Below are 11,813 nucleotides of genomic sequence, written 5' to 3' on the forward strand. Positions count from 1 at the left end.
AGTTCAATTCCTGGGTATCCTTTTTGACTTTCTGTCTGGTTGATGTGTCTAATGTTGACAGTGGGTTGTTAAAGTCTCCCATTATTAATGTGTGGGAGTCTAAGTCTCTTAGTAGGTCACTCAGGACTTTCTTTATGAATCTGGGTGCTCCTGTATTGGGTGCATATATATTTAGGATAGTTAGCTCTTCTTGTTGAATTGATCCCTTTACCATTATGTAATGGCCTTCTTTGTCTCTTTTGATCTTTGTTGGTTTAAAATCTGTTTTATCAGAGACTAGGATTGCAACTCCTGCCTTTTTTTGGTTTCCATTTGCTTGGTAGTTCTTCCTCCATCCTTTCATTTTAAGCCTATGTGTGTCTTTGCACGTGAGATTTTTTTCCTGAATACAGCACACTGTTGGGTCTTGACTCTTTATCCAATTTGCCCGTCTGTGTCTTTTAATTGGAGAATTTAGTCCATTTGCATTTAAAGTTAGTATTCTTATGTGTAAATTTGATCCTGCCATTATGATATTAGCTGGTGATTTTGCTCATTAGTTGATGCGGTTTCTTCCTAGTCTCGATGGTCTTTACATTTTGGCATGATTTTGCAGCAGCTGGTACCAGTTGTTCCTTTCCATATTTAGTGCTTCCTTCAGGAGCTCTTGTAAGGCAGGCCTGGTGGTGACAAAATCTCTCAGCATTTGCTTGTCTGTAAAGTATTTTATTTCTCCTTCACTTATGAAGCTTAGTTTGGCTGGATATGAAATTCTGTTTTGAAAATTCTTTTCTTTAAGTATGTTGAATATTGGCCCCCACTCTCTTCTGGCTTGTAGGGTTTCTGCTGAGAGATCTGCTGTTAGTCTTATGGGCTTCCCTTTGAGGGTAACCCGACCTTTCTCCCTGGGTGCCCTTAACATTTTTTCCTTCTTTTCAACTTTGGTGAATCTGACAATTATGTGTCTTGGAGTTGCTCTTCTCGAGGAGTATCTTTGTGGCGTTCTGTGTATTTCCTCAATCTGAACGTTGTCCTGCCTTGCTAGATTGGAGAAGTTCTCCTGGATAATATCCTGCAGAGTGTTTTCCAACTTGGTTCCATTCTCCCCATCACTTTCACGTACACCAATCAGACGTAGATTTGGTCTTTTCATGTTGTCCCATATTTCTTGGAGGCTTTGCTCATTCTTTTTATTCTTTTTTCTCTAAACTTCCCTTCTTGCTTCATTGCATTCATTTCATCTTCCATTGCTGATACCCTTTCTTCCAGTTGATTGCATCAGCTCCTGAGGCTTCTGCATTCTTCATGTAGTTCTTGAGCCTTGGTTTTCAGCTCCATCAGCTCCTTTAAGCACTTCTCTGTATTGGCTATTCTAGTTATACATTCTTCTAAATTTTTTTCAAATTTTTTAACTTCTTTGCCATTGGTTCAAACTTCCTCCTTTAGTTCAGAGTAGTTTGGTCTTCTGAAGCCTTCCTCTCTCAACTCCTCAAAGTCATTCTCTTTCTAGCTTTGTTCCATTGCTGGTGAGGAGCTGTGTTCCTTTGGAGAAGGAGAAGTGTTCTGATTTTCAGAGTTTCCTGTTTTGCTGCTCTGGTTTTTCCCCATCTTTGTGGTTTTATCTACTTTGGTCTTTGATGATGGTGATGTACAGATGAGTTTTTGGTGTGGATGTCCTTTCTGTTTGTTAGTTTTCCTTCTAACAGAGAGGACCCTCTGCTTCATGTCTTTTGGAATACCTTGCCGTGTGAGGTTTCAGTGTGCCCTTGGTGGGGGGGTGCCTCCCAGTTAGTCTGCTTGGGGGTCAGGGACCCACTTGAGGAGGTAGTCTGCCTATTCTGTGATCTCCAACTGGGTGCTGGGAGAACCACTGCTCTCTTCAAAGCTGTCAGACAGGGACATTTAAGTCTGCAGAGGTTACTGCTGTCTTTTTGTTTGTCTGTGCCCTGCCCCCAGAGGTAGAGCCTACAGAGGCAGGCAGGCCTCCTTGAGCTGTGGTGGGCTCCACCCAGTTCGAGCTTCCTGGCTGCTTTGTTTACCTAGTCAAGCCTGGGCAATGGCGGGCGCCCCTCCCCCAGCCTCGCTGCTGCCTTGCAGTTTGATCTCAGACTGCTGTGCTAGCAATCAGTGAGACTCCATGGGCGTACGACCCTCTGAGCAAGGTGCCGGATATAATTTCATGGTGCGCCATTTTTTAAGCGCTTCGGAAAAGCGCAGTATTCGGGTGGGAGTGACCCGATTTTCCAGGTGCTGTCTATCACCACTTTCTTTGACTCAGAAAGGGAACTCCCTGACCCCTTGCACTTCCCAAGTGAAGCAATGCCTCACCCTGCTTCGGCTCGTGCATGGTGCGCGCACCCACTGACCTGTTCCCACTGTGTGGCACTCCCTAGTGAGATGAACCCGGTACCTCAGATGGAAATGCAGAAATCACCTGTCTTCTGTGTCACTCACGCTGGGAGCTGTAGACCGGAGCTGTTCCTATTCGGCCATCTTGGCACCTCCCCTCTGTATAAGATTATTCTTATCCACTTATCAATACTATGTATTAAGCTCTCACAGTCTAAAAATACCTAACAGATTATTAAATCAAAATATGAAATATGATTTTACATACTATATATGGTGAAGTCATTTATTCTATGGGGGAAGATTAGACAGGGTTCAAGTAAGTGATTAATAATACATTAATATGCATTGGATGTTGGATGTGTTTGTTTTGATTATTTTTAATCTTCCGGCTGAAAAGAGCATTACATTTTCTTTAGAATTATAAAATAGGCCGGGCGCGGTGGCTCACGCCTGTAATCCCAGCACTTTGGGAGGCCAAGGCGGGCAGATCACGAGGTCAGGAGATCGCTACCATCCTGGCTAACACAGTGAAACCCCGTTTCTAATATCAACAACAACAAAAAAAATTAGCTGGGCGTGGTGGCAGGCGCCTGTAATCCCAGCTACCCCGAAGGCTGAGGCAGGAGATTGGCGTGAACCCAGGAGGCGGAGCTTGCAATGAGTGGAGATTAAGCCACTGTACTCCAGCCTGCGCAACTGAGAGAGACTCTTGTCTCAAAAAGAAAAAAAAAAAAAGAATTGTATTAGATCCTTGTGGGAAAAGTCTGAAAAATGAGTCAGCAGAATTTCCCAAAGTTTCTAAATTCAAAAACAATAAAAATATCAGTTTGAGTAAGGAGATCTTAATGTTCACATCCAACTCTAATGATGAGTTACCAGTCATCTAAGATCACTTAACACATAAGCAGGCATATTCTTCGAGTCTAAGTCATTCCCAATTATCCCAACCTTGTAATCTGTCAGAGCTGCCTGCAAAAGATGTCTTGTCCAATTCTTTCACTTTATGGAAGAAGACACTAAAGGCTAACCCAGGTCTACCAGCTGTGTTTTGGTTTGTGTGTCTGGGGGGTGTTTTGTTTGTTTGTTTTTAGGCAGAGTCCTGCTTTGCCACCCAGGCTAGTGTGCAGTGATACCATCTTGGCTCATTGCAATTTATTCCTCCTGTGCTCAAGCAATCCTCCCAAATAAGGCTCCAGAGCAGCTGGGATTACAGGTGAATAACACCATACCATCACACACGTATAAATTTTGTATTTTCTTTAGAGACTAGGTTTTGCTATGTGGTCCACAGCAAAACCTGGTCTCCTGCTTGCTCTTAATGTTCTTCCCATGTTGTCTTTGAAAAATTACACTGAAATCAACTAATTTTGCTTAAGAATTATTTTTCTACAACTGAGAAAATAACAAAGATATTGAAAATAATTGATAATAATAATTTTCCAGAAAATTCTCTTCTGTGGTTGGAATAGAAGTCAATTGACTGGTGTGTAGTCAGCATGTCTTTTATTTTACTGTTTTAATACCATCTTTTTTAAGGAAAGAAATTGGGCTTTCTAATTAAAACTACTTAAAAATCAATACATCTTACTTTAACACATTAACCATAGGATAGATTTTCATACACAAATATTAATAACCTTTATCTTAATGACAACATTTACTTTTAGGTGTTTGCTGTGTTTATGCATATTTTTAAAAATCTGCCTGATGTAGCAAAGAGTTTGTTTAAAAAGTTGAAGAGGGTGCTTTTATAACATTTTAGTGTGGAAATGTGTATGAGAGAGTTGTGAGTAGAATTGTTGGAAGTGAGGAGATCATGATCATCTAATCAACTTTATTTATTTTGAGAAATTCACAAAATAAATCTTGTAGTTAGCTACCTACTTTTTTGGGGGAAATTCTGAATGTCTCCTAAAATCTGGTATACTCTTCTGGTTGAGATTATAAATGCCTTATTTGCCTTTGTAAGGTGTTTCTTTCTGAGACCAATGTACAGTAAACAGATTCAATGATGCAATGCTGATGTAACACACAGAGAATATATTGTTTGTCAGCAACATCCATACTGTGTCTCTCTTCCTTCTGCTCTATTTGGTGAGAAAACAAAAAAAAGCTACTTTGTGATGTGAGTGACATCCCAACGAGCATAATGAGTAACAATAAACAATACCTAAACTGCTCTGTAAGGAACTATCAGTCAGCTGCAAGGCTTCTGATATGACGAGGGGGAGTTGGAGACTCCAAGGGCTGGAGGTGAAAGGGGTGCAGCCACTACGGTGATTTTATGAGCACTGTGGGGAAAAACAAGGAAGGGAGATCACAGAGCAGACTGTGTGGGGACAGTGCAGTAAGAATTCAAAGATCAAACCAAGGTTGTTGCCTTTAAGATTTTTGTAAACAATGAGCATTTTGTGTTTCTATTGTAATTTAAATATGTTATGTCAATGGGTTTAATACATCTACTGGGTAGAGATGCTAAGGGTAAAATCTTTGAAAAATCAGATAACTTTTTTATGCCAAGCAGTGCATTAGCACTTGCACATGCAAATTGGTGCTCCATTTCACAGTGGAGGAAATTGAGGTGCAGAAAATTTGATAATTTATTCAGGATCTCAGAGCCAAGAGACAAACCATGCTTTCTGACTCAATCCAGTACTTACTAGATGATAAATTTATTCTTCCCTTGTAGCTATTCAAAGTAGATCAGGTTCACATAAGTACATACTTTTCTGTTTTGAGTTAGGCTATGGAGCAGATTTCACAGAAAGATTGCAGAAAATTGGTATGCTAGGACTTTCTAGTTTGTTTTCTGTTCAGTGTTGCTATAGCATCTTCATGACAGAAAGGAAACTCCCTAAACTGCATTCATGACACAAAACTGAGGCTTACCTTGGAAAAGACCATTTGTATCCTATTGTAGTGCTCAAGGATAATGACCAGGATTCAGAGAAAGATCTGGCTCGCTACAGCCAGTCACAGTATGGTATAGCCTAATGCCCCTGTTGCTTCTACCCTGCAATGCCCACTGCTACCATGGGACTGGCTGTGTGATTAGGCCACAATCTTCGATGAGTGAAAATATTTGTTTCTGTAGTATTTTTGGTCATACATTGGTAAAGTTTCTGAAGGGTGGTAGAGATTACTGTCAGGCACACCAAGACACCTATGCAAACTCAGGCACTGTAGAAATTCATTACTACTCCACCAGGAAATCCCCATGAGAGTGGTTAACCTAGAGGCAGGAGTGTTCAATTGACATCCACATAACATTTTACAAGATTTCTGACCTGTATGGGGTAAACCTTAGTGCACTTTCTTTCTCAGTATTACCAGATTGAGTAATTGGTGCTTTTTGTTAGAAAGTTCATTTGATTTACCATTGCTTCCAACTTTATACTTAAAGCCCTGAGAATTTCAAGTGGAATATATTAAAGTAGACTTTCACTTTTTTGCATCATTTCCATATTCATTTCTTTTAAATTCTTTCCAAACCCTAATGAGTGTTGTTAAACAAAACAAAACAAAAAAAGACTCAAATAAACTGCCCAGCTCCTATAGGAATCACATATAAAATCATGAGGTTTCTTATTAGACGCAATACAACTAGTGCAACCTTAAACAAATGTGGAGAAGAACTTAAGAAGTATGGAGTCACCTCATGGTAAGAGTATGGGAAGCAACTTATGGCACTATTCTTGTGGAGAAAGAAGGCATCCATGTTCTCCATTGGCCTCTTGATGATGGTGCAACACCACCCAACCAGATTGTTAATGGCTGATTATGTCTTGTAAATATTAATTTCCTTGAAGAACTTGACTGCTGTTTTGCTTTTCATTTTGTTGCACACCTTGGGGGAGCTCCAGTGCTTGTTGCTGTAGCATTAATTAAAGGTGGAATGAAATATGAAGATACCGTATGACTCATAAGACAAAAATGGAAATTTTAACAGTGAACAAATTTTTTATTTGGAGAAATATCATCCTAAAATGTCGCTGTGCTTCAAATACTCCGAGACTCATAAAAACAACTGCTGCATTCAATAAAAATGGAGTGCCTAATGTCACATTGCCTTGGAAGTGGAACCTGAGACAGTACTTAATTTGTCATACAAATTCACCAACATGTTGGATTGGTGAACAAGTCTAATAAAGCTTCCACGGGAGTATTGATGAGCAGTTTACCAGGCTACAAGCTGTGCAGAATTGGCAACCTCCATGTTTCAGTTACGATCAACCTATTTGCACACTTGGCAAAAAATTCTTGCTGATCAGCTAAATGCTTTTAAATGATTTGTATCAATCCTAAAATCATGTGTTTTTTTCTTGTTTAGATCTTCCCATACCAGAATCTTATCAATATATGAGAAATTTAGAAAGATTAAATACCAAAATACCCACCATAATACTTGTGTATCTTTGGTTTCATATAGCACTAAAATCTCAGGAATTATGGACACTTTAGACCTTATGTGGTTTACACCTTCAGTAATTTCTAACATTGAAAGTAAGTTTATATGGTTATTTGTCTACTCTGTGATTTATATCTCCCACATTCATACCAGCATACATCAGGTTTGTTTAAAAATTGATTTAAAAAAATTTTACCAAGACTTACAGTGATCATTTAAAGTCTTTTGATAAATCTTACTTTATGTTATTACCAAAAATTCCATTTTGAAAATCTACATTGTACAGGGAATATCTTTAATGTCTTCAGGCAGAAATGTCTTACAGGTAATTTAAGGTTTGTACTCTGAGGTGCAACCTTATAGGAAGGACCTGAAAAAGGAATGGGAGAAAGTTATTAATTATTTTTAATAAAATATAGCTTTTGTCTTGTGGAAAACATGTAGAATATGGTAATTAACTTAGTAAATATTTTTTAAAAGATATACATGCTGTTACTGTTACTAAAACAATTCTTAATTATAACATTTCTGAAAATCTTGTAATTTTTTTCCACACCTTTGGAAGTTATTTTTGTTTAAAGTGTGATTTTTTTTCTTTCTTTTCCCAACCTCCCTTACAAAAAAAAAGAAATGGGTTTCTACTAGGGAATTGAGCAGACATCTAATAATTTACATGGCTTTCAAGCTGTGTAACTTAATTTTTGGATACTTGGTAATTTGTTTCATTACATAATTGATAAAATGGTAATATAGAAAATATTAGTTCAACCATATACTTATGGTATCTGGGGAAGTGTGGTTATAGTTCTGTAGAAGAAATAATTTGTCATTATTCACCAGCTTGTAAAAACTTAGCGTGGGAGCTTAAACATCTAAGTAAATAATAAAATCCAAAAAAAAGGGCCTAATATCAAAACATTTACTGAGTGCCGAATATGTGCTCATCATTTAGGTTATTTAGGAGAACAATAAACAAGATAAACAAGGTCCCCCATATTCTCAGAATTTGCATTCTATTGCAGGAATATTCCATATTGCAGGAAGATGGAAAATATAACAAAAAACAAATAGGTAAAATAATTTGAGAGAATCATGGTAGGTGTGAAGGAAATAAAAGACTATAATAGACTATGGAGGTTAATTGTAATACCCAAGATTAAAATTTATGTAACAAAAGAATACAGAAAAGGAAAGAAGAAAATCATAATCACATCAAATGTAAATGAATTAAACTTTACTATGAAAAGGCAGAGATGAGAAGCTTGAATTAATAGGCAGAATTTGAAAGCTCAGATTAAAATAACGACATCCATCTATGTGCTGCCTTAAAAGATTCACTTTAGATATAAGGACAGAAAGAGGCTCAAGGTATACTTATGGAAAAAAGATATTCCATGCAAATGGTAATCAAATGAGAGCTAAGATGACTATTGGCATGCAAAATAGACTTTAAATTTTAAAAAGTTCACGAGGTTAAAATGTTCTATCTAGCAAGAAAATAAAACAATTATAAAGTTATACATAGCTAACTACAGAGCCTCAAAATATGTGAAGCAAAAATGCACAGAAATGAAGTGGGATATAGAGAGCACTGTAGTAATTGTTGAAGATTTCAATACTCTACTTTCAAAAATCCCAAACCTCAGGGAGGGAGGGACTCAAAGCTCTAGCTGCAAGGAGTGGAAAATTGGATTAAAAAAGAAACAAGTCTCAATCTTCTGCTGTATTCAAGGGACCCATCTCACATGCAATGCATTTATATGTTATTAATAACAGTATCTGTTATTTTTTGGCTTTTAATAATATGTTTTATGACTAGTGTGAGAAGATATTTCACTGCAGTGTTGACTTCTATTTCTCTAATAATCAAATGTTGAGCTTTTTTTTCATATGCTTGTTGGCCACATTTATATCTTTCTTTGAAAAGTGTCTGTTCATGCCTTTTGCCCGCTTTCTAATGGGTTTTTTGTATTATTGTGCTTTCAGTGTTTGTGTGTGTGTGTGTGTGTGTAGATTTGTTGAAATTCCTTATATATGCTGTATACTAGATCTTTGTCAGATCCATAATTTGCAAAAATTTTCTCTCAATGTGTAGGTTTTGTGTTTCAGTAGTTTATTTTGCTGTGCAGAAGCAATTTGGTTTAGTTAGATTACATTTGTCATTTTTTGCTTTTGATACAATTGCTTTTGGCATCCTTTTCATAAAATCTTTGCCAGTTCCTACGTCCAGATGGTATTTCCTATGTTGTCTTCCAGGGTTCTTATCCTTTCAGGGTTTACATTTAATTCTTTGATCCATCTTTAGTTGATTTTTGTGTATATGATAAGAAAGAGGTTACTTTTAATCTTCATATAGCTACCCAGTTATTCCAGCACCACAAGTTGAGTAGGAAGGGCTTTCCCTATTGCTTGATTTCTCAGGCTTGTCAAAGACCAGAGGAATGTAGGTGTGTGGCCTTATTACTGGGTTATCTATTCTGTTTCACTGGTGTACATGTCTGCTTTCGTATGAGTATCATGCTGCTTTGATTTTTACAGCCTTGTAGTATAGTTTAAAGTCAGATAGCATGATGCCTCTAGCTTTCTTCTTCTTGCTTAGGATTGCCTTAGTTATTCAGGCTCATTTTTATTTCCATGTGAATTTTTATGTAGTGTTTTATATAGTTCTGTAAAGAATATTGTTAGGAGTTTGATGGGAATAGTATTGAACCTCAAAATGGCTTTGGGATGTATGACCATTTTAATAATGTTGATTCTTTCATTCTGTTAGCATGGAATGTTTTCCCATTTGTTTATGCTTTCTCTGATTTCTTTGAATACTGTTTATTATTCTCATTGCAGACATCTTTTGACTTCCTGGTTAGCTTTATTCCTAAATATTTTATTCTTTTTTGTGACAATTGGGAGTGGAATTGTATTTCTTATTTGGTTTAGCTGTTGGTGTATAGGAATGCTAGTAGTTTATTTGAAAATGTAGATTTTGTATCCCAAAACTGTGCTGAAGTTTCCTATCAGTTTCAGGAACTTTGGGGCAGACACTATGGGGTTTTCTACATGCAGAATCATTTCATCTTCAAACAGGAATAATTTGACTACCTCTTTACTATATGGATGCCCTTTATTTATTTATTGTGACTCATTGCTCTGGCCAGGACTTCCAATAATTTGTTGCATAGAAGTAAGAGTGGTAAGAGTAGGCAACCTTGTTTTTGTTGTTTGTTTGTTTGTTGTTATTTTCAAGGAGAATGCTTCCAGCTTTTGCCATTTAAGTATAATGTTGACCGTGGGTTTTTCACAGATGGATCTTATTATTTTTTGGTATATTTGTTTAATACCTAGTTTATTGAGAGTTTATAATATGAAGGGATGTTAAATTTCATCAGAAGTCTTTTGCTTATCTGTTGAGACAATCATATAATTTTTGTCTTTAGTTCTGTTTATGTGATTAATCACATTTATATATTAATTCAAGGTTATTGGATGGATTAGATGGTGATTTAGCAACCCTTCTAAAATACCACATTACAAATTAAACCACTGGTAGAACTGATGAACTAGTTAATGTAGCTGTCCAATTATCCTGCACTATAATAAAAAATGCATTTTCAGCTATCCATTTTACGTATAAAACTACTAATCTCACAAACTTCTCAGCCGCAGAAATAACACTAAACTGTCAAATGCCAAGGACTCTTCCTTTCTGTTTTATTACTACTGTGAAAAAAAAAAATCTGGACACCTTAAATTGAAATGCTCTAAGGTACAACAAAAGCAATAGTGGGATGATAAAACTCAGAAAGACTAGAAGTGCTCCAAGAAAATTAATAGATTTTAACTCTCCCAATACTCCACCTTGACAAACTCATTTGGAGAAATTGATATAATAATAAACAATGATATCTCAACTGTCTGAAACATATCAGATCAACTGTATTTATTATAAATCTCACTTTATTTAGAAACTCAATTACTTGGAGTAATAAAAAGATTAATATAATGGGGCTGTCTAAAAAACTGTGTTATGATTCAAATCCAAATATACCTTACTGGTTCATCAAGTTTGGCATTCCTCCTGAGGGCTATAAATGTGACACACTCAGTTGATTTTCTGAGTTTCTAATATTTCCTCAGGGGCACTGTCATTTTTATAGTTAATGACCTCAACATCATCATAAAATTTATATGTCTGTTACATCAAAAGAGAAATTTTCTGGTTGGGTGGGGAATTGAACCTCAGGGATCAGGAAAAAAAATCTTTATTAGGCACCATAGTTTAGTACTTGTAGTGCCAGAGCACCATCTTGTGATTGGAGAAATGAACTAGAGAGAGAAAATAAAGTATTACAGAAGAAGAGAGAAAAAATAGATTAAAGATTACAAGCTGTAAAACTCATTTTAGTCTCACAGATTTTTATCTTGTTATCCAATGTAGAGCATTTGCCTAAGGTCATTTCTTCTACTTATGGTTTCAGTCAAATATAAATGGGAAATAATACTCTTAACTCTGCAACAAAGGTTGAGATAAATGCATAGTATTAAACAATGTCGACAATGACAGGAAGCCACTGGTGGAGTTGCTTCTATCATACAAAACTATCTCAAAACAGGGCTTATTATTTCCTCTAACTGCCCGTGCAACACCTCCATCTTCCCTGTAAAAACAAAGCAAGTGGGAAAAGATGGAGATTTTTACAGGACTTAAGGGCAATAAACACTATTATAATATTCAGGCACTTAGTAGTTACCAATCTACATGCCTTTCTGTTGGCTTTACTCATTACCAGTAAGTGCTTCTCAGTTGTGGATCTCTGTAGTGATTTTTCAAATGATGTATTTTTGTGCATTCAGATAGTCAATATTTATTTGCCTTCTCTTGAAATGAGTAAGAACCAGCAGACAGGCTCTTACTCAGCAGAGCTCTCCAATTCTATATTTTAGGGGAACCAAAACAGTGCTTTGGGAAGGGAAGTCATGGGATGACAGTTGACTCCTTCTCCAAGTATGTCCCCTGACATTGGTGTTGTCTCTTTAACATGGAGTCAGAGGAAATGCTGTACCAACACCTTATTTGCTC

General features: G+C 36.7%; 1 pseudogene; it reads left to right on the forward strand.

The window, feature by feature from the left end:
• The first annotated feature begins 5,870 nt into the window (after positions 1 to 5,870).
• Positions 5,871 to 6,435, forward strand: LOC129530318 (protein tyrosine phosphatase type IVA 1-like; annotated as a pseudogene).
• The last annotated feature ends 5,378 nt before the right edge of the window (positions 6,436 to 11,813 follow it).

This window comes from Gorilla gorilla, chromosome Y (assembly GCF_029281585.2).
Source record: "Gorilla gorilla gorilla isolate KB3781 chromosome Y, NHGRI_mGorGor1-v2.1_pri, whole genome shotgun sequence".
Classification (NCBI taxonomy): domain Eukaryota; kingdom Metazoa; phylum Chordata; class Mammalia; order Primates; family Hominidae; genus Gorilla; species Gorilla gorilla.